At 44.9% G+C, this 23,054-nt stretch overlaps 1 protein-coding gene across 1 annotated transcript in view; it reads left to right on the forward strand.

Annotated features, from left to right (window-relative positions):
• The window catches only part of Zdhhc14 (zinc finger DHHC-type containing 14), a 373,515-nt gene that overhangs the window by 326,723 nt on the left and 23,738 nt on the right, over positions 1–23,054 (forward strand). The gene's annotated exons all lie outside the window — the stretch shown is intronic.

The following is a 23,054-nucleotide window of genomic DNA, read 5'->3' on the forward strand; positions in this document are numbered from 1 at the left end:
TTTTTTCCTTTTTTTAATTTGTGAGTTTTCAAGTGCTGTTTTTGTTAAAAGACAGCAGGACAGGCCAAGCCTAATGGGCAATGCCACCACCTGCTGCCCAGCTGCATTTGACAAGGAGTGGCAGCACCTGGGCTACGAGGGCTGCAGGTTCGTCCTGTCCAGGACTGGTCAACCTTCTGTTCTGTAGTTAGATGAGGTATCGTGTTGTGCCGCCCACTGCAGTCTTCACCTCTTTGTGTGATGAACTTATCCCGGACAGCCAATAAAATGATGTCCTCTTATTTTGGATTTGTGTAGTTATCCTTAACAGCTTACACGAAAGCATAATCATCTTGATGGCCTGGAGAGTTTGGTTTTTTGAAGTAGCCCTAGTGAGGAATAGTTTAAGAACAACCAAAAGTCAAATTTTGGGGTTGTGGGTGATAAGGTGATCACTGGATGATTTCTTAGATGAGAGACAAAGTTTTCGTCCCTTTCCCCCTTTAATCATCTCTTTTTAATGCAGTCTGAGTGGCATTTGCTGCACATTTAGGTTGCCATGCAGCAAGTAATCTGCAGTAGGCAGAGGGAGGGACGCTCAGGGACAAGCGTTGCTGTACAGCAGTCTTTTCGGCTCGCACTGTGTGTTCATGTGTCACCAAGCTTCAGGAGTACAGCTGGAGATCTCAGCAAAAATATCAAAGATAAGGAGGCTCAGAGTTTGGGCTGAGGTCATGAAGACCATATCCTGAGTTAGACACTAATCAGAATGGAATTAAGAAAATTGCCACTGTGTTCAGTTCTATCTATTGTCTCAGAGGAAACTTGCTTTGAACTCAGGGAGCGGGCCACTTGGGAGGCAGCTGCAGGGAACTCAGCAGCCTCTCTCCTGGCCTCTTTCCAGATAATAAATCCAACAGCAAAATCCACTCAAATTCAAAATCAGTCTTGCTTCCTAAAACCATATGAAAGTAAGATACATTGATCATTCCTATGAGTAACCCTAAAGGATTTGCGTTTGTGGGTAGATTACTTCATCTAGAAAGAAAAATTGCCATTTTATATAAAAGAAAGATAAAATAGAACAGAAAAGCACATTTTCAGGTTTTACTTAGGATAAAACCAATTCCATTTGGGTCCAAAAATAATTGTGCTAAAAAAGCCTCAAGAATTTATGCCTCATATCTTTGGGTCACTTTTGATTTTCGTGCTGCACACACACACACAAGTGTAGAAAATGGAAACAGTAAATCTCTTGTGTCCATGGCTGCACCCTCCCGTGCTCTGTCTATGAACACAAAACTACAGCTCCCCAGAGCACTTTCCTGAACCCTCTTTGCCTCTTCCGCCTCCCCATCTGCTCCTGTGGCACCCTAGGAGAAAGCTGGCAGGGCAGAAGGCTGGCTTAGCACCTCTCTAGGGCCAAGTGTTGCAGGCCCTCCCAGTTCCTGCCCCTGAGCTTTACAGCCTTTCCTTTCCAACACTCGCTAATTCAGAAGCTGCCCATTTCCTATGGCCAGCCCCTCTAGCTGCATTGTGAAAAAATCTAAACACAAGGATCACATGTCAAATATTCACTTAATACAGTCAATCTATGGTTGTAATTCTCAGGTTCTACAAACCAACTGTGGACTGAAAATATTTGAAAAAAATAATTGTCTCTGTATTAAACATGTGTAGGCTTTCTTCTTATCACCCCCTAATCAATATAACAAGTATTTATATAGCATTTACATTATATTAAGTGGTATAAATAACCTAGGGATGATTTGAAGTATGCAGGAGAATATGTATAGGTTATACGTGCAAATTCAAGCCGTGTTTTTAAAGGAACTTGAGCATCTAAGAATTTTAGTGTCCAGGCAGGCCCTGGAGCGGTGCACCCCCTGGAAACTGAGGAGCAACTGTATCAATAACCCCATCCCACCACAATCCCTGTATGCACTTGGCATTGTTTATCAAAGATGAGATGAAGAATTTTAGTGAAATGAATCAAGGGAATTCAGGGTCAAAAAGGAGATTAACCTGAAAGAGTCAACCCACTCAGACAGTTGACATGTGAGAAACCAAAACCACAGAGTTGCCACAGCCCTTTCCTCTGTGGCTCATGAATAAGACCTTGTACTCTCTGAGGCTCCCCTTTCTGTGGGACCAGACAGAGGGCCTGGGGACTGACTCATCTGGTAAGGTGAGGGCTCTGTGTTTTCCATTAGATGTTGACTCAGTCCATTAGTGCCTCTGAGTAAACCTTGAGCTTTCTAAATGTTTCTAGTGACTTACTGATGGGTGCATGCTAGTTAGAAAAGAGTAAGATAAATATGTTACTATGCTATTAAAGTTTAGACATTAACAACACACACACACACACACACACACACACACACACACTGTTTTTTAAAAGTTCTCGCAGGAATACACTGGAGACTACAGGCCTCCAGGCACTCAAAGGGTAAATTTAGCCAGACACCCAAGCTCTAGGCTAGATAGAGCACACGGGCAGGATTAGGCTCATCTTAGAGGGCACAGTGACATGTCACTATGTGCCTGAGGGCTTTAGCCAGGTATTTGTGTTGAGACATTCATACACACTTGAAAAGTGCTCATCCTTGTTTTCAAATGTGGTTTTTCATCCTGATTGAAAGAAGCCATGTCCCCAGCCCAAGGTCTCAAATGCTCCAAACCTGTCTGGCCCACAGATGCACACTGAAGAGTCTTTTGAGAACATTCCTAACCCCCAAGTCTACTAAGTCTTTGCCTGCTGTGGCCAGGATTGCTGCCAGGCATTCAAAATGAGAAGCAAGCCCCATTTTGTGAGCCATGTTCTTCAGAGAATGTTGTGTGCTGGTCCTCAGCTCTTCATGCCCTGGGTCTTCTTGTCTGATCCAACAAATAAAAAAATAAATAAATAAATTCCTGGGCACAGGCATCTGCAATGGCATCTCTAGGGACATGCTGGGACAGATATGGGTGGGCCTTTCTGAAAGGCACAGCCTACTAAGATGCTCCCTTAGGGTCTTGGGATCTCCCTAAGCTTCCCCAACTCATGCTCTCGATCAGCACACACTTGCCTCTCCTCTGTGCTGGGAGATCGCTGCTCCCCAGCCTCAGCTTCATACAGTGTTTTGAGTTTGTGGGAAGGTGTAGAGGGCTGTACTGATATGATACAGAATCTTCCCAGGGGGAGTCGAATAGAGATTCATGTACATGAAGACCTGTTTAGTCCATGTAGTTCCTGACCAGGCAAGAAGAGAATAAAGAAGAGTAAATGATAACTATAATATATTCTCTAATCAGTGCCTTACCGCTCTTCTAAAGTTGAGCTGAAATTAAATTGATGTTTACATTTTTTATTAAATGCACATGAGTTGTGAATAGTCAGCATATTCTTGTCCAAAGGGAGAGGCTTTCAAATGAATTCTTATTCTTCCTGGTTCCCTCCACCCATCCTGGAGGTCTAAAAAATATTGCCACTCAATTACTCCCTTCAAACTTCTTTCTCTCTTTCAAATAAGCTATCACTGAAACATTAAATGAACTGAGGTGTCATTTGCTTTCAAATAAATGTCAAAAATACTAATAGTTCTGTAAACCAGTGAATCCTCTATCTATTGCCCATTGTACATGGTCCTTACAACACTGCCAAGATGGATTTTCAGATATATCTGGTTAGTACATTAATGCAACCATTAAAAATAATTGGGAGATGGAAGATTATATTGTTTCTGGAGCAACTGTATTTGCAGCTGCCATGAAACTAAATAAATGGATTTGACTGGAATTATTTTTCAATCTCATAAGCCCCAGGAATTACATGCAGAGTGGGTTGGAAGGCAGATGAGCATCTTGTGTGATAGCAAAGATCTTTTTTCTTTCTATTAATTGTTTAAGTTTTAAAAGAAGTTCAGTTTTGATGATAAACATTAACAAATAGCTCTTAACTGACCTGGAGAGTTTAAGATTTGTGATTAAATCAAGGAGCCACCTGGTATACGCAAGGAGGCATGGTGTTGAGGCTCCAAATGAATGGAGACGCAAGGGTGGGAGGGGGATCAGAGCCTCGCTCACCTCTGGCCCTGAACATTCTGAACTGGTCTTTCGCAATAGTCAAATATTTGGGCATGAAAACAAAAACGAGACTCATTTTCAACTCAGGGCATTCAAAGCCCTGAATCAGAGAAATGGTGAACATGTGCACAGAAATTTCATGTTTCAGAGAGATGTATGCTAAACTGCCTTTCATGTCTTAATCAATGTTTTCACAACTGATCTCAAATCTGAAATGAATTAAGAAAGCATTTTCCTCCTTCAATAAAAACTGCTAATGACATAAAATGTAAACCTCAGTCTTTCCGGGAGATACTGTAAAGTGAACAGCCACAGAGAAGAGAAGGATTGACTTCCACTCAATCCAAGGCCACTGTACAGACACCCGTGTCAGAAGAAAGTGGATTCAAGAAAAATGTGTCTTGTAACCCCAGTATCCAGGTTGGTTTCCTACCACAGCAGGTCTCAGCTTTTTCAACTCATGACTGATTTTAGGGCAATGCAGAAATTCAAACTCCCTAACCCATTTGCTCTGTGTTACACTTTCTAACACACACACACACACACACACACACACACACACACACTCCAACCCCAACAAAACCAGATAGGCTATTTGGCCACTAGTAACAAAATGCCCAAATAATAGTGGCTTAAATAGATAGCTCTGTTTTCTGTCATGCAAAATAAGTGGAGAGGTAGGTGACCCAGGGCCAGTGTGTTAGCTCTACAACATCATCAGCGTAGGAACAGATTTCATCATCTCTACAAGAGAGCTATTGCAGCTCCAGCCATCTATTTACAGGAGGAAAGCAGAGAAAGGGGATGGAGTAAGATGGGTGCAAACACTCAAGAATTCAGGCTTGAAAGAGCCTTCTCAGCAACTCCACCTTCTAATGTCCCCATGAACAATGTTAAGTCTTGTGGCCAAACAAGGAGCTGAAAAATGCAGTGTTTTAACAGAGCTGCCCAAACTAATACTAGGAATCTGTAAAGAGGGGAAGTGAGTACTTGACAGATAGTCACAGTATAGGACATGTCCTTCTTTAGGGAAAAAATAGAGCTCTCTGGCATGAGCCAGTCCTCTTTCTACCAAAACTCTGCCTTTGTCCACCTAATTTTCTCTCCCTTTAGAAATGGTTCTGCTCAATAAAGTAGGCATGACCTGGTCTCTTCAAGCTCCTTCTCTTCCCTTCTCCCTCTCAAGGTCCCCACAACTGCCCTGCTCTCTATTCTAACCTCTGGGGCCTACTAAGAGCTCTACCTGTTCTCCCTCCCTTGACTAGAGAAGCTGGTTCATTGTATTTCCATCGCCCTAGAATCTGGCCCCTTCCCATTGCAGGACTATGCACCCAGCTGCTATCCAGAGGACTATGCACCCAGCCGCTATCCAGCCCCTTCTCTCTGATGTCTCCTGTTTTTCTCTTGATGTTAACTTCTCCTTCTCAGCCACCAGACCTGTCTCATATTTTGAAAGCAAGCAAGCTTCCTTGCCCCAGCTATTGCCCTTTAAGCCTCCTTTCCTCCAGTTACTAGATATCTCTAAAGCGTAACCCCCCTTATCGCCTCTCCTATTTCCCTTCCTCCTCCTGTCCTTCCACCCATGCCTCCTTTTTTTGTTTGTTTGTTTGTTTGTTTGGTTTGGTTTGGTTTTTTGTTTGTTTATTTGTTTGTTTTTTGGCGGAACCAGGGATTGAACTCAGGCCCTTGCACTTGCCAGGGAAATGCTTATTCCACTGAGCCATCTCCCCAGCCCCCACCCATGCCTCCTTGACAGCACGCTTTCCAGACAGCTTTCCAAGATCTACAGTGCCAACTCCAATGGCTTTGGCCTACTGTGTCTCTGAAGTCACCAAAACCTCTGATGTTGCTGAGCACTAGTGTCCCTTGGGCTGCAGTGGGGCTTTCCCATTTGCTGCTGGGAACAGCATCTGAAGCTTCTTTGACCTGGTGACATGGTATTGAGGTAGAACAGGGACAAATAGTAGAAAGCCATGGGACAAGAACCAAGAAACCAAATAGAGCAATTATGACTATGTCAAAACATCCAAAAACCAATAGATAAAGGTCACCCTGTCCCTCCAAAACCCCCAGGCTTGCTCAAACCCAAGCATACATGATCCTGGCCTGCATTCAACTTCATTTAAATTGTGGTTTTGACCCTCCCAGTGGAATTCAGGTGCCATGACACTTCCTCTAAAAGCTTTGTATAGTCAAAAACTTGTCCTCCTGGTAGGTGGGCATTTCTGCTCTCCATGTCTCTACTTAGGACCTCCATGAGACCTTCCCTGACCATCTGCAGTACATCCTTTTCTCTGAATTCTTCAGACACATGGTCCATCACACCATCTCTCAGGACTGCCTGGGACTAGCTTACAGTGACATGGGGACAGCTGGGTATCTGCACCCACAGAAACCATCATTGAACACTGGAGGAGGGGAGTGGAGGCAATGAGCATCATGAAGACATTTCAAGACCTAAGAACACAAAGTCCCTGAGACTTGATCACACCCTGAGACCTGATGGGCTCAGAGGAAAGTCATCTTGCCTCTTGCCCCTCTATGTGTCCTAGTTGTATGGAAATGAGGTCATGAAGATGCAAGGGCAAATGGGGAGCTCGGCTCAAACAAGGAGCAGGTCCCACTGGGTGGCTGTGAAGTGAAGACTCACCCACTTCTGCAAGTCCAATGAAGCCCCTTCCCTGCCTGTGCAAGGTGAATATTCTGAACTGGGATGGAGTTGGGATCCTAAATCAGTGGTCTCCAGTAATGCCTGTACTAAAACAGAAATGACAGCAGTTGGAAGAATTATAATTTTGATTCATAATAGAATAGCTTGAATCATTGGGGGTTATAGGTGGTAAACAATTAATTAACAAAATTAATAAAACTCAGCAGTTGCACTAACATTTGTTTGGTACATGATGCAGGGTTAGTTATGAATAATGTACTGTACAAACATTTCTATACCATAATATACTATAAAGTATAATATATACTATTTATTGGTATAGTCTGTACTTTTATAGCAATATAAAGTTTTATTCTTTTAACCATAAATTGGCATGGAACTTGGATATATTTTTCCATGGTATAAAAATTATAAATGATATTTAGACTTCTAGGCCAGTCCCCAAAATAGTCTGTAATTTATTTGAAACAATTGTAATAGTCCTGGAATCCAAACAACTCTAAATATTGATGAACCTCTAATTTTTTTTAAGTTCTGAATCCCTGAGCCAGTGTCTAAGACCCTCTGACCCCCAGACTTTCAGGAGACGGAACCCCCAGCTGCCACTATTTGTCCCTTATTACCAAGTAGATTAAATCTTTCTATGGAAAGATGGAGCTCATCCAATTTTTCTAAAATCTCGACCACAAACAAAATCTGAAAAAAGAAACTATAAATATTTTTTTTAATTCCAGAGACATCCTTTACAGTGCAAAGTATTTAAGTCCTTTCTACCTTTCAAGCACCAACACCCCTGGAAGACCTTCTTTATAGTACATTTCAAATATCACTTGAAAAGGAACTTCTCTCCTTCCTTTTCCTTTTTATTTTGTACCTTTAGGAAGTTCAGCTGAATCTATTTCCTAGCAGAAATTCCAGATAATTCAGCAGTTAAATCTCATTTGCCTAAATGCAGGTGACTCACTGAAAAATGAGGACTGATTTATGTATTCATCTTAATATCCTAGATCCAAACATGCCCTAAGCTTTAAGACCTGTCTGGCTGACGTGGAACATCATATGGAAAACACATTGTTGGTTTCCTAAATGCTTTTAGGAAGCTCCCGTGACCTCGTCAGCACGCTCTGGAGAGGAGGAAGGCAACGTACAGGCATTCGTCACATTCTGTTTTGAGAAACCTGGTCAGCAAACATATCTGTTTGTGGCATCTGTGTTTTCTGACTGGATTGAATCTGAGGTTTGAAATTTAATTAATTTGTTCGGTTGGCCTGGCAACTGCTCTAGAAAACACACTTTCTGGGGATAATGAGAGCAGATGGCTTCAGAAGCCCTGAAAGTTGTTCCAAACCCATCCTGTGGAAATACCAAACAGGATTCTCCAAGTACCTAAGTCACAACCATGGATGAGCTATGTTGATGTCACAGTGAGACTCTTACCAACAGATTCCCTGAGTGAAATGATGGAGTACTTTATCATATGACGCTATCTTCATAAGATCCAAAATTAATTTCTTGAACTAATCATCTCAGAATGTACTGGACATTAACTGAAGGCATGATCATGCTGTGTCCTATTATAAAACACAGGGTCCCATCAGATGGATCAGCTCTGCTGACTTTGGGTCTCTCTCTGGGTTCCCTCCTTTTCCCAGGATATCATCTCCTTTCGTAATCACAGGACAGGGCTGGCCAAATAGCTCAGCAGATTAAAGCACCTCCCAGGGCACACTGAGATGGAAAAATTAAGACGGGGCATAGTGATGTTCGCCTGTAATCCCAGCTCTTGGGAGGCTCAAAACAGGTGAATCACAAGTCCAATCTAGTAGTGAGACCCTAAACACCCTGCAGACCCTTCCCTAAAATACAGGAAAAAAAAATAATGCACAGGACATCAAACCGAGACCTTGTGAAAGGAACTCAGTCACCAGTGGACATGTCAGTTCCCCCATGATTTGAGACTTCCTCATGACCAACAGAGTTCTATTATTTCAGGAACTAAAGTGTCAGCTTTGAGCTGATGGGGCTGATCTATTTTTAAATTCTATATTATCCAAAGGAAGGGGCAAGCATTTGCTTCCATCAAATATCTCCTTTATCTGTTAACTGTTGGTGACATCTGTTGCTGAAAATTATTCTTTGGATCCTTCAGCTCCCTTCCTTGAGCCCCCATTGCCTGTCAGGAAGGAGGCTGAGATGCTTACAGCTGTGTAGGGATTTGTGCTTTGTCTAAGACAGGAACAGAAGGTCTAGCTCTCTTTTCCCTTTTATTTCCTTTAAATAAACAAAGCAGAATCTGCTTCCCTTTTTGTATCCCATAGTAATCAGTGAAACCACATTCAATGTTCAATGGCATACAAAAGCCTAGAGCATTAGGCAAGTGCAGGGACCGGAGTTCAATCGCCAATACCCCACGGCGCACCGGCCCCACTCCCGTGTGTACTGCGCCAGCAACTGAGTCCAGGTTTGGTGGCACACACCTGTAACCCTAGTGCTGGGGAGGCTGAAAACAAGAAGATCAGGAGGATCACTATGAGTCTAAGCTGTGTAGTGAGACTCTGTACCAGATACATAAATTTAAAAAAAAATAAGTCTAGAGTATACAGATTATCTACCAGAAGACAGCAGGAAAGATTTGCCTTTTGACCAGAAGCCGAGGTGATATGCTGCAGTTAATGGTTGATGAGTCTCTTGGAGAGGAGGAAGATGGTCATAAAGCTAGGACTAGGCCCCCAGATAACCCCAAGTTGAGCTTACTCACAGAGAAAGAGAGTTAAGTGTTAGTAGCTCCTGCTCATTAACTAATCTGCAATACCACTGAGAAAAGAGTGGAACTCTCACATAACTATGTAGAGTTTTATTTACTTTTATTCTAAGATATAATGTAGAAAATCTCCTTGCCTGGCCTACTCGGTAATGAGCAAGAACTCAACAGAATTCAACCCCAGTTGGGCCCTAAAACTCATTTGTAGTTCTTCGCTCATCCTGACCCAAATTTAGACACATAGAAATCTTTCAGGGTCACTCTGGTCCCAGAAAATCACCTTAAAAACCACTTTCAGTATTTCCCGCGTCAGGCTAATTACCCATCCTGAGCCAGTCATGACTTCGGTTTAATAGATCCAGATCCACGTTCTTTTCTCAGATGGAATGGATGAGAATAGACATTAGAATAGGTCAGGTCATGGGGCCAGGGAGATGGCTCAGTGGAATAAGCACTTCGCTGGCCGGCACGAGGGCCTGAGTTCAATCCCTGGTTCTGCAAAAAAAAAAGAATAGGTCAGGTCAGATCGCTTTTCCTGTAATAAGCATAAGCAACATATGAATCTTTTTTTACCATGTTCCAATAGAAACCTTGAAAAGAATGGTGATCTAGTCCACCCATTCCTGCCCCATCTTACAAAAAACAAATCCTAGAAACCAGGATGTTTTTGTAGCTGTGAGAAAATTTTGGGTAAACAAATTATAAAAGGTTTGTTTGCTTTGCCTCCTAATTTCAGAAGTTTCAGTCCCTAGCTGGCTGGGCCCACTGCTTTTGGGCCTTTGGCAAGGCTGAGCATCGTGTCAGGGAGTGAGTGGTAGAGCACAGCTACTCAATTCGTGGCAGCTGGGAAGCAGAGAGAGAAAGGCTCGCCCCCAATTTCCTAGTTTCTTTCTAGGCCCTACCCTCTGGAGGCCTTTATATGTGGCCTCTGAAGGACGTTTAAGATCCAACTACAACAACAAAAAGCTGGAATGTCACATTCAAGGTCACAGAAGTGGCCAAGACAGAGCAAAGGCTAATATTTCTCCAGAATACTTTTACTTTAAAAAAAAAAAAAAAAAGTCCTATTTATTGCACATTAGGGGACAGTGAAATAGCTCGGTGGACTAAGTACCTGCCTAGGCAAGCACAGAAACCGAGGTTTGATTCCTGGCACCACATGCCATGCCAGCCCCATCCCCTGGTACACTGAGCTGGCCACCGAGACCCAGCATTGTGACACATGCCTATAATCCCAGCACTGGGGAGATTAAAAACAGAAGGATCACTATGAGTCTGAGCTGAGTAGTGAGACCCTGTACCAAACACATTTTTTTAAAAAGAGGTGGGATGAGGAGATATCTCAGTAGAATAAGTGCTTGCCTAGTAAATATAGGGTCCTGAGTTCAATCCCTGGTACCGCAAAAAAAAAAAAAAAAAAAACTATTGAAAATTAAACACTTCAAAACATGACTAAAAAGAATTTAAAAAAAAAATTAAAGACAGACATGCAAGAGGCCCTACCATCTCATCATTAGATTCAGTAGGCATGAAATACTCTCCCACATTACTACAGAAGTTTCTAGATGCATATATCAGTTTCTGTATTTATCTCATCATAGATCAGAAACAGCTCACATAGAGCACTGGTCTGAGTAGCCCTGTATGCATTACAGGAAAGATTAGGCTGGCCTAGGCAGAGGTCTGGTCTCTGCCTTTGGTCTGGGTGGAAGGGCATCTCCAAGGCCTTGTGATGTTCCCCCGATCAGACTGTCTTTGGTTGCCTGGAAGTGTTGAGCACGCCCCTGCCGGATAGTCCTTGCAGACAGTGTAGTTTAGGGCCACACATGGTCAGCTTGTAGGGATAGGATCTGCAGATGAGAAAGTAGAGCAGGGGCCACCTTGGATCTTCCAGCTTATCCTGATGAGAAGAAGTTAAAAACAAACTACTAGAGAGATTCCCCTGGGAACGAGGTCAAAGATGGGTAGGAAAAAACAAAAACAAAAACAAAACAGGTAAAGAAAGGCACTACACGGCCTTCACACTTCCACCAAGAGACCAGAAAAGGACAGGCAGGACACAGGGAGAAAGCCAGGTGCACAGACAATAAGCTTCCCTCGCCTCCAATAAAATACAGGGGACACAAATGAAGGGCTAACTTTAAAGCAACATTGTAAAGAGAGCAGGAGATACCACCCCTTTGGGTGTGTCTGGCCCTGGGCCTGACTGCACCTGTTAGCACACCTGTGTACACACCAGACAAAGGGTCCCCAAGATCATCACTTCCTTCTGTTAGAGAAATATCACAAGAGTGACGTCGTACAAAGGTGGTACTGTGGAGCCAACGTGGACAAAATAGTCTGGGCAAATGCACTGCTCAGCATGTTCTTCACAGGAGCAGCACTCCAGGACCTGTCAGGGTCATTTCTTCACCGAGGCCACGACACAGGGCCATGATCAAGTGCTGTGGCTCACCATGACTAACTTCACAGGCACTGCAGAGAAAACTCCAGCAAGAGGTGGGAGGGAAACCCTAAGGACACGGGGTTCTTCTAAAAGTGCCTGGACTCACTCTGCTGTGGTGCTGGGGAGCTCAGAGCTGGAAAATAAGTAGTTTTTCAAGAATCAGCATTTTCACATTTGCATTTGTAACTATGACATTCGTGCCTGCCACAAGGAGGTACTTGCCCCTCCCACACCCTGGCTGCAAAGAGTTTCTGCCTCAGTGAGACTCCTGCCCAGCTCAGCTATGCCAGACTGCCCCCCTCTCCTACACGGCCCCCAAGAGTGCCTGAGACTGGCTTTCACCCTCCAGAAGCCCACACCTGCAGCCCTTACCTTGCTTTCCATTTTTCCTAGCAGGTTTTGTCCTCTGACATTATATTACACATGACTTTGGGGTTGCTTGTATTCTGTCTCCACTTGTAGGATATAAATTCCATTTAGGAGAAGGACTTTGGCCTGGGTGCAGGAGAGCTGGTGCATTCCTAGTACCCAGAGCAAACCTACATGCCCCATGTTCTTGGAGTGGATGAAGGATCTTCACTTAGAGGAAGCCACACCACGAGAGCCACCCGTGTCTTCCACTCCAGTCCCTCAGAAGCTGTGTTAGCTGTGTGTGCCCACTGCCCTGGCCTTCACTTCAACAAACCCATCAGCACATAATTTCTCCACTGATCTCAAGCTGCTCCAGAATATCTACACCCTGCATTGTGGGAATGATCTTATACTCTCTCAGTTTATAGATTTTTAGCAATTTCTTGGACTTAATGGTGGATAAAGGCTGCTAGTGCATGTTCCTTAAAAGAGAAAAACGAAAGGTCAGTGGAAAAACAAGAAGAAATGTGGAATGCTGTGACTGCATCACCATGCCCGCCTCCCGACAAGTGAGTCTTGGTACCTACAGCTGGTGGGGATGCTGGGCCGATTGCAGCCACCACGGGGTTGTCACCCTTGGCCGCTGGCAGGGACTCAGGGTGCTGACTCCCCCAGCCCTTGGGCCCTTTTCTTGCACTCTTGCCCTTACTTCTGCCACCTCTTATGTATTTCATGACTCATTGACTCTCCACTGGAGTATGAGCCCAGGAGAGTGGTGCAAACAACCTTAAATCAGCTTTTAAAATCAGTTTGTCAGCAGCTCTGGTCCCAGCTCTGAAGCCTAGAGAGAAGAAGTCAAAGCTTTCCTGGGAATTAGATTTTGGCTAAGCCATGGGTGCCAGATTCTCTCCCTGGACAAGGACCCAGGCGCAGTCGCACATGAAGAGCCCCAGTCTGCGGGTTCCACTGCCTACCCCCTAGTGCCTGCCTCCCATCACTCCTTGCAGTCTGTCCTTCCCCTGCTGCAAGTGATCCTCCTGAAAACGTGTCTCTTCCCAGACGCATCCTGGCTTCTGAGGTAGGTGGAAGGATACAAGGGAAATTCTAATTTTAAAATTGTACTTCTTAGGAAAACTGCAGCTTCAGGACACAAGTGGCAGAAGCTTGTTGTCCTTGCCAATCGCAGTGTCAAAGACATATGCATAAATGGCTTGCCTTCTAACCCAGCCCCAGATGGGTAACCGGACAGCAACACGATTCCCAGATCACCCGCCTTGAAGCCCCCACCCCCACCCCCCAAGACTACACGAATATACTCATCTTCAGGCCACAGTGAGCCTCTCTGGAGGGCCCACACTGCTCTCCTTGCGTGTACATTTTTATTTTGCCTAGGCTAGGAATGGTGGCACATGCCTATAGTCTCACCACTCGGGAGGATAAGAAAGAAGGACAGCTGCAAGTTCGAGGCCCATCTGGGCTACATAGTGATTTATATTTCAGACTGAAACATATAGTGAAACCCTGTCTCAAAAGATGCCCCCACACAAAAAAAATTCCACCTAATAACCTCTTTATGCCTCTTACTGACATGTCCTGAACGTCCTTTTTCTGTGACTGATGACCTACCCCATGGGTGAGGTCAGTCTATGTTCCCTAGCTCTGCTGTAGACCCTGTTCACTGACAATTCTTCCTGCTGGCCCTCCCATGACTCCCAGCCTAGGAGCAGCCTGTGCTACTCATCCAGCCCTACCCCCAGTCTTATCCAAGCCTCAGTTCTCTCTCTGAGTCTGTGCTGCCTTTGGGGTCCCCCTGCCTATCTTGGTTTCCCTCACACCTGTGTGCTCATTGTATATTTCCAGGCACCCTCCCTTCTGGGCTCTGGGCTGTTTGAGGGCAGAGGAAGCAACTTTATCTGAGAGTCCCCTGTATCTGGCATGCAGTGGCCACTTACAAATGATCTAGTGGGGGGGCCTATCACTGATGAAGGTCTGAATTGCTCTGCTATGCTTTTATTTGAGATGATAAAATAACAGCACTCAAAGTCAGCATTTGAAATAACCTCCAAAATATAGTTACGAAGAAACACTGGTCACTACCCACCTACTAGAGTGACCAAGAAACACTGGTCACTACCCACCTACTAGAGTGACCAAAATTCAAACCATCCACCCAGCAAACTCAAGTGAGGGTGTAGAGTAGGAGGACTCTCATTCCTGCTGATGAGAGGGCAGCCACTCTGGGAGGCAGCCTGACAGTTTCTTACAAAACTAAACTATTTATTTATTTATTTATTTATTTATTTATTTATTTATTTATTTTGTGGCCAGCTCAGCCCACCCTGGTGGTGGGGCTGGTTTGGCATGTGGTGCCAAGGGTCATACCTCCATCCCTGAGTGCTTGCCTACGCTTGCCTAAGCAGGCACTTTAGACTGCTGAGCTATCTCGCTGGTCCAAGTCTAGATATTCTTTTAACCTCTGTTCCAGCAATCACACATTTAGTATTTGCCCAAATGACTTGAAAACGGATGTTCACACAATGTCTTGCACACAGATGTGTGTAGCAGCTTTACTCACAGTTACCAATACCTGGAAGCAACCATGATGTCCTTCAGTGAGTAAGGGGGTAAGCACACAGGTACAGTAGTCCACACTCAAAAGAAATGAGGTATTAAGCTGTGAAAAACTCAGAATAACCTTGAATGCATATTACTACATGAAAAAAGCCATTATGAAAAAGACCACATGATATATGACTCTAACCACATGACATTCTGAGAAAAGGCAAAATTATGGAGACAGAGAAATGATTAGCAGTTGCCAGAGGGTAGGTTAGTGTTGTAGGTACCTGAGTTAGATAGAAATATTGTAGCAGTCAGACAGGACCAGACCCTCAGAAGGAGCTAGTATAAAAGATGCAAGAGAGAAACAGACACTCCCACTGTGGGCCAGGCCTCATGACAAAAGATCAAACAAATGCTTACCTCCCTAAAGGGAATAATCTGGGATTGATCATCACCTAGAGGAAGCCAGGAAGAGTCACTGACTCAACCTCCCACAGGAAGACCCTGTTCTGTATTCATGCCCACTTGCTACGTGACTTGCTTCCCCATTTGGTCCTGGATTTAATCAATTTTACCTAAGCAATCATACTTGTAGTCTTATTGGTTGACTATAATTTAGTCCCACCTCATGCCTACCTAGCAAGTTCTCATGTTTTCCACCTTAGACCCACCTGACCTCATGGTTTTGCTCTATAAAAATCCCTAGAAAAGGCAGATTCCCAAGCATCCCACTCTGGTCCCCCTTTGTCCCTCTCTCAGACAGAAATTCTCTTTCCCTCAATAGATATTCTGCTTTTAACTTCCATTGTTCCTAAAATTCATTATTTGGTTTTAGAGAACATCAACTCATCCCAGGTATCTTTTAGGTTGGGAGTTTCATTCCCGTATCTCACTAGAAGGATGACTAGGTGGAGTACAGAGGATTGTTTAGACCAGAGAAAATACTCTGTGTGACATCAGACATTTGTCCAAACCATAGAATGTACAACAATGGATGTTAATATGATAATGCTGTGTCAATGTAGGCTTTCTCAGTGGTAATAAGTGAGCCACTTGGCAGGGTGGATGGTGATTGCTTTACAGCTGCTGGGACATGATACCCACCACCTACAGCTTAAGGAGGAGAGGCTTAATTCAGGGATTCAGTCCATGGTTAGCTGGCTTCAAGACAGAAGCATGGTGGTGAAAGGGCCTGGTGGAGAAAACCTGTTCACCCCATAGCAACCAAGGAGCAGAGAGAGGAGGAAGAGCCAAGGACAAAAATACACCCTTACAGACCATAGGTCCAGTGACACTCCTCTTCCAACCAGACCCCACCACCTAACAAAAAGGCAGCTATGAACTCAACAATGGATCAACTCAGTGATGAGTATAGCATCCCCAGGATCAGTCACTTCCAAAAGCCCCATCTCTGAACACATGAGACTCTGGGAGGACACTTTAGATCTAAACCCTAAGAGGTGGGCCATGCATGCTTGGAGTATGAGGTAGAAGGGAACTCTAATTTTTGCTTGATTTTGCTGTAAACCTAAAACTATGCTTTAAAAAACAAATGAAGGAAGTAAGGAAAGACAGGAAAAAAAACAAAGAAAGAAAAAAGGGAGGTAAAGAGGGAGGGAAGGAGAAAGAGAGGGGTGAAGGAGGTAATGGTGTACTATTACTGATAAAAGCAAATACATGTGCATAGTGGGATGGATCATGAACCAAACAAAGGACACTCCCATGTGTGCCTCCCATGAAGAAGGGCAGCAAGTGTGAAGCCACACCACCATGGCCTGGGCACTGAGGCTGGCCTGGAACAGCACCAGTAGGCTTTCTTTCTGGAAGGTGGGGTCTGCTTGTTCATGTTCATTCCTGTGTAAAGATGGGGTGTTAGGATGTGATGTTAAAGTCCACCCCCATCTCTGAAGAGGTGGGAATGTGCCCAGGATAAGCCCAGGCAGCTACTGCAGACTCTGTGTTAGTAACACCATTTCTTTTGCAGAGGAAAAGCCCCATTTAAGCTCCCATATACCCGCTGCCTGGCGTAGCAGGACTTCAGGGCATCTTAACAGAAAATGTGTTTGAAAAACACAGGAGCCATTTTACAGCAGCAAGAAGTAAATATTCCCTGGGGCTTGATGTCCTGTGTGTGTGACATTCTCTAAGAATGAGCAGAGGAACAGGGGCCTTCCTACCTCTTTTAATATGCTTCTCCTCACCATTGTTTTCTAAAATCTCTAGAAGTTTGTAATGTTCGCACAAAATTCTACAAGTGACTGTCTTTTCCTAAATCCCTCACTAGAGTAAATATTGCTATGAAATTGTGTTTCTCCAGTTGGATAGTCTCCTCTTAGACACCAGTACAGGGACAAAGATCCAGGACTCTTGCTACCTCTCAGAAATTGTGGAGGAACATTTACCTGTGGGCTTTGATTTCCAGCCTTAAAGTAGATCAAATGGTTGTGTAGAGTAACAGAAAAATTACATCTTCAAAAGGCATTCAAACTAGACCTTCAAAAGATGAAGCACAATTCCAGCAGGTCAAACTCTGGGCATCTGGGCAAATCCTACCCCAACATTCTCCCTCTAAGAACAGAGATGGAACCAGGAGAGTACTAAGCCCCATGCTCCCCAAAATTTATCATTTCTATTACTACTTCAATAGCACAGAGAGTTTTCCAGTGACATGAATACATTAACCACAATGTTAGTCAGGAGTTGTTTGGTTGCAAGTAACAGAAACTCAACTCAAAGTATCTTAAGAAAACTAAGAAGCATCATTGGCTGGTGAGATGACTCAGTGGTCTAAAGCACCTACTTAGAACAAGCTTAGCAAAGCACTGGGGACTGCGGTTCAATCCCCAGCACCACATGCCAGCCAGTCCCCCCCCCCCGGTGGGCTGAGCTGGCGCGCACACACACACACACACACACACACACACACACACACACATAAATAAATAAAATTAAAATTTAAAAAAATTGTTTATGTTAAAAAAAAAAAAAAAAGAAGCGCCATTACTTCCCCGGGATAATCTAGCCTCAGATCCAGCTTGGCCTAAGGACGCAGTTCATGGTATAAGTGATACAGGGAAGTAAAACTCCCAACCTGACCTGGATGAGTTTGTGTTCTCTAAAACCGAAGAATGAATTTTAGGAACAAATGGAGTTTGAGAGTAGAATATTTATTGGGAAATAAATATTCTTTCTGTCTTCTCAGAGAGGACAGAAGGGGGGCCTGAGCGGCTTGCCCAGGAAGCTCTTTCAGGTTATTTTTATAGGGCAAAATCATGCAGGGCTAAGGTATAGAAGAAGGACTCTCGCTTAGGTGGATGTGGGGTGGGACAAAACTATGGTCAACCAATGGGATCAAATGCACCATTGCTCAGGTAAAGTTGATTAAGCCCAGGACCAAATGGGGAAGAGAGTCATAGAGTAAGCGGCCATGAATACGGGACAGGGTTTCTTCCTGTTGGGGGTTGGATTTTAGGACAGGGCCTCTTCCCATTGGGGGTTGGGCTAGTGACTCACTTGGGTCTTTCCAGGTGAACAATACCTATTTAGAATATATCCCAGGTGCTACACTTTTAGCATTTGTTTGGCCTTTAGGTCTTTAGGTCTGGTTCACAGCTGGAGCATCCGCCCCTCCTATAGTTGTCTTTGTCTTCTGTGTTAACTACTTCAAGGGCCTGGCCCTGTCTAACTGCCCATATTTCTATCTAATTTGGCTGCCTGTAACATAAGGACTTCAACATTCAGTGTCTCTTTCCACCTCTCAGCTCTGGCTGGGTTTATACCAGATAACTTCATATCTATGGCTTCAGTTGACTTTTCCTCCTCTTATAAGGGTACGAGCCAGATTGGATGGAGCACACCCCAATGGTGTCATCTTAACTTGATAATATCTGTAAGACTGTACTTCCCAATAAGGTCATATTCACAGGTACCAAGGGTGAGAGGTTTATATGTTGGGAGACCCTGTTCAACTGACAACATCACCTTTACCTAAATCTTCTGGTGGTTCTTTCTTATTTTCTCCAATTTAGTCTCCCAACCAAAGCACAGAATTTTCTTGAAATATAAATCTGTATTCCTCCCTCTCCTAAGCCTTTCAGAAGCCCTTTCTCTAGGATAAATCCAACTTCACAGCCTCTCACCCCTGTTAACGTGCACAACACTCCCATCAAGAAGCACAGTCTCCCCTGCTCTGGGTCTCAGCAGGCCTGTGACCTGCCTTGGCTAGCACCATACAGTAGAAGATTGCAGCCTGGCTCACACTGGTGTGTCTGAACTGAACTTGAGGTTTCATTTAGTTGGAAATGATAAGTCACCCAGATGTACAAATGACCATCACAAAGGAAGATGTTTGTTTCATGGCTTCTGGTGAGCCTGAGGATAGCTTCCTAGGCAGAGCACAGTACACAGGGCCACACAGGAAACACTGGGGTCATCAGGAGGCTGGGGGCAGGAAGAAGAGCCTTTGTGGTGGTTTCTGCAGGAAGGAAGGAATGAGGCAGGGTTGGCAGACTTAGGATTGGCTCAGCAGGCTCTGGTATAACAGGGCCTGTCCCATGTGACTCTGGTGATTCTGGCAAGTAGACACCCGTCCAGTGTATGACAACCCAGTAAAGAAGAGGGTTGGGAGGTGGGGTTCTGGGTTGGTGTGTTGGCCTAGGAAAGGTACATTTGGGTGAGTTGATTGCTCTCTCCAGAAACTGGCAACCCAGGAGGGTCAGTCTTTCAGGGTCAGAAAGCTCCAGGTGTCAAAGCATCAGAAAGACAGGGTTAATACAGGTGACAACAAACTCTGTATCCTGGGACTTGATTGGCCAAAGTCCTTGGGCTTTCCATTCTTGTATCGCTATAGCTACTTTAGGACGTGCTCCTTTTGCATCTGTGATATGAAGCAATGCTGACACCCTGGACAGACCCTGTCCTGGGGCTCTGAAATGTGCCTCATCTAGTTCATCAAGTGACTGCCCAGCAGAACTCCATCATGCCCTCCATGTGAAAGGCAAGGCAGCAGTGTGCCTTTAGCAATAATCCCAGCTCTGTGTGGAGCGGTGCTACCACCCAGCCATGCTGTGAGTGGTATGCTCAGTAGCCCTGAGTCCATGACAAATTCACAGTGGCAGCCCGCACACCAGGCTTTATGTATTCTATATATGTACTGGTTTTAGATGAACTGGAGTCATGTAGCAGATGAATTTTATAGGTTTGGGTCATAGATAATCACTAAAAAATGAGCTGACCTAAACATAGCAGTATAGTGTTGATCTAAAATTTTCAGAGAAAAAATAACCAAACTATTAACTGGGCATGGTACCTCCCCTTTTCACAAAGGAGGATTTCTTTTCATTTTCTCCCCCATGGGTCCTGTGAGGTCACAATGAGATAATAATTAGTTTATATTCCCATTTTCTTATAAATCAAGGGCACACATATCTATTGAGCTCTGCTTCCAAGAGAGATAAGTATTTCCACAGTGATTTAATTTAATTCCAGCCCAAAGCAAAGGAACATGATAAGCTCTTAGGCTGGGGAGGCCACTGCAGGCTCATGGGTGACTTTCCATAAACTGCAATACCCTGAAAATAGCCCATGCAGTCCTACTGTCTTCCCGGAAGACAACCTAGGGCCAAGGGACGTGAGCCTGGGAGCCACCACAGCTGAAAAGCCCCTGAGAGGAGCCAGCCCAAGTTTCCCTCAGCCCATAAGAGAAGCCACATGCCTACCCCCTCAGAGGGAGGACATCTTCCCCCACACAGTAGGAAGCATCCTTCTGTTCCACACAGCACAGTGTGCATATCCTACGTGCTGCTCCACTCAGTCCTCCTAGCAGCCGCATGAACCAGGCCCATGGAAGTGTGGCAGACCCTCAACAGCTGAGAGGAGTCAGACACTGTTGCCTCTCCGGGCCTCAGGGACTTCCTGTGCATGCTCGAGGCCCGTGTCAGGTCGCACATTGAACTTTGGGTCTGGAAAAAATAATATATTCTTTCTTCTCAGGCTGCCATAACAAAATACTACAACCTGAGTAGCTTAAAGAGAGATAATTGTTGCCTGGTAGAGTGGCACAAACTGTAATTTCAGCACTCAGGGAGGATGAGACAGAGGACTGCAAGTTCGAGCCCAGTCTGGGTAACTTAGTGAGACCCAGTTCCAAAATAAAAAATTTTAAATAGGGCTGGAGCGGGGGCTTGTGTGAGAGACACAGAGACAGAGGCAGAAAGAGAAAGAGGCAGAGATGGAGATTACTTCCCCACAGTTGTGGAAGCTCCAAGTCCAAGGTCTGGTATCATGATGACTGGTCTCCAGGAGCCTCTCTTTCCAGCTTGTAGACAGCTGCCTTCTTACTGCGTCAGCAGCGGCATTTCCTCTGGGCACCCAGGGGAGTGGAGGGGATGGTGAGCACCAGCTCTGGTGTCTGTTTCTCTTCTAACACGGACACGATCCTGTTGAACTAAGGCCCCACTCTAGTAACCTCACTTAACCTTGACATTCTTAGGCACTATCTCTAAATATGGTCAGAGTGGGAGTGAGGGCTTTGCCTGCGAGGGCAGAGGGTACTGTTTAGTCCAATACAAATGCCACTGCATCTTTCATGGCCCCTCTAGAGAGCCACCATCTGGCAGAAGAAGATGGGGGTGCAGGCTCTGTGCATCTCCTTCCAGGTGGCGTCAGACTCACCCCTGAAAGTTAAGCCTAATTTCTGGGTCTACTGACAAGAAAAGGGGTGGCTTTCTAACCAGCTCTCAGCCCTTCCTTGGATAATCTTTGCTCTTCTAGCTTTCAGAAAAACATGTGCTTGCAAGCAGAGATAGGTATCTTTGGCACTGAAGAACCTAGAAGAATGTGGATTTCAGTTTCAGGCAGCTCTGAATCTCAGTTGCCTTAACTGTGACCTTAGAAAAGTCACTCAATCATTCTAAGCCTCATTTTTTAATTCTAAAATGGCACCCCCAGCTTCTACACCGGAGGAGCAACTGTGACAGAAACGGAGAGGAGACCACTTGTTTTATGTGCTGGACTCCAAACAGAATTCCAAAAAGGTTAGGCATGTGCTGTTTCTCAGCTGTGCCATTTGGCCTTTGACTTAAGTTGGCCCAGAGCTTAAAACTTATCCCACCTGGCCAAGTGTTCCGATAAACCCCAATAGCATCTCTGGCGTCAATGTCCTAGAATCCCCGGAGGTAATGCTACAAATGCACGTTGGCCACTTGTGAGCCTTTCCTGGTCAATATTCGGTTAAGTCACAGCCACATTGATCCTCCAGGACCTGCTGGGTGACGGACAGGTCCTACTCCTGCCACATTGGTTTGACAGCCAGCACTTTTCCCAAGGCAAGAGCATAGGAAAGGTCCAAGTTAAAAACTCCGTCCTGTCCCTGCTCTGGCTGCCTCAAACTAGCCATTCTCATCCGTGTTCCTGTTTTGTCTGCTAGAAAATGGTACTGGCCGTGGTTCTCACAGGCCAGAGACAGGGCAGATGTGTAGCTTAAGACACTCTCTCCAAAACTCCTGGGAAGCTAACTTCTCCACCTTCCTGCCTCCAGTGCCAGACGCCAGCAAAGAACAGGAGCTAGAGCAGGCTTCCAGGCAATGGCAGGCAGGACAATGGTGGAGGCAGTGCTGTTATCCAGGGAAAGGGGTTATGACTTAGGGACTCAGCAGGCTCTCTGAACCTAGGTGAACTCTCTGATGTCTACTAGCCCCTGTTTTTCCTGTCTATAAAGTGAGCACAATACTACATCTTCTGCTGTTTCACTTCAGGAGTAGAGGCTCTGTATAGAGTAGCTACGCATACGGCTAATATGCAGCTCTTACCAAATAGTAGTTGTTATCTTTGTCTTGGGATTTTACTTACAGGAGATGAACTGCAGTCTGAAAGGGGCTAAGCCTGTCCCTGGGAAGTTCTAGTCCAGGGCTTCGGGAGGCAGAGGAGGAGGAGGAGGAGGGCTGAGCACTCCCGGAACCATGGCGCTGTGAGCTGGCATCTCTATAGCAACGTGATACGGTCCTCTCGGACACAGGCTGTCTTTCCCAAAACCCTCATGAACACAGAACAGGTGAGCAAGACAGACTCACTGGTCAGTGAACATTTGTCCCAATTAGAACATTGCCTCAGTCAGAGAGGACTTTCCAGAATCATAATCGTCCCATGCAGCTCTGCTGGGCTCTGTGAATAGTCCCTTAACTCCTTCATTTGTTTCACTTTTGTAAAAAAATATTCATTAT

This window comes from Octodon degus, unplaced genomic scaffold, assembly GCF_000260255.1.
Source record: "Octodon degus isolate 3935 unplaced genomic scaffold, OctDeg1.0 scaffold00024, whole genome shotgun sequence".
Lineage (NCBI taxonomy): Eukaryota > Metazoa > Chordata > Mammalia > Rodentia > Octodontidae > Octodon > Octodon degus.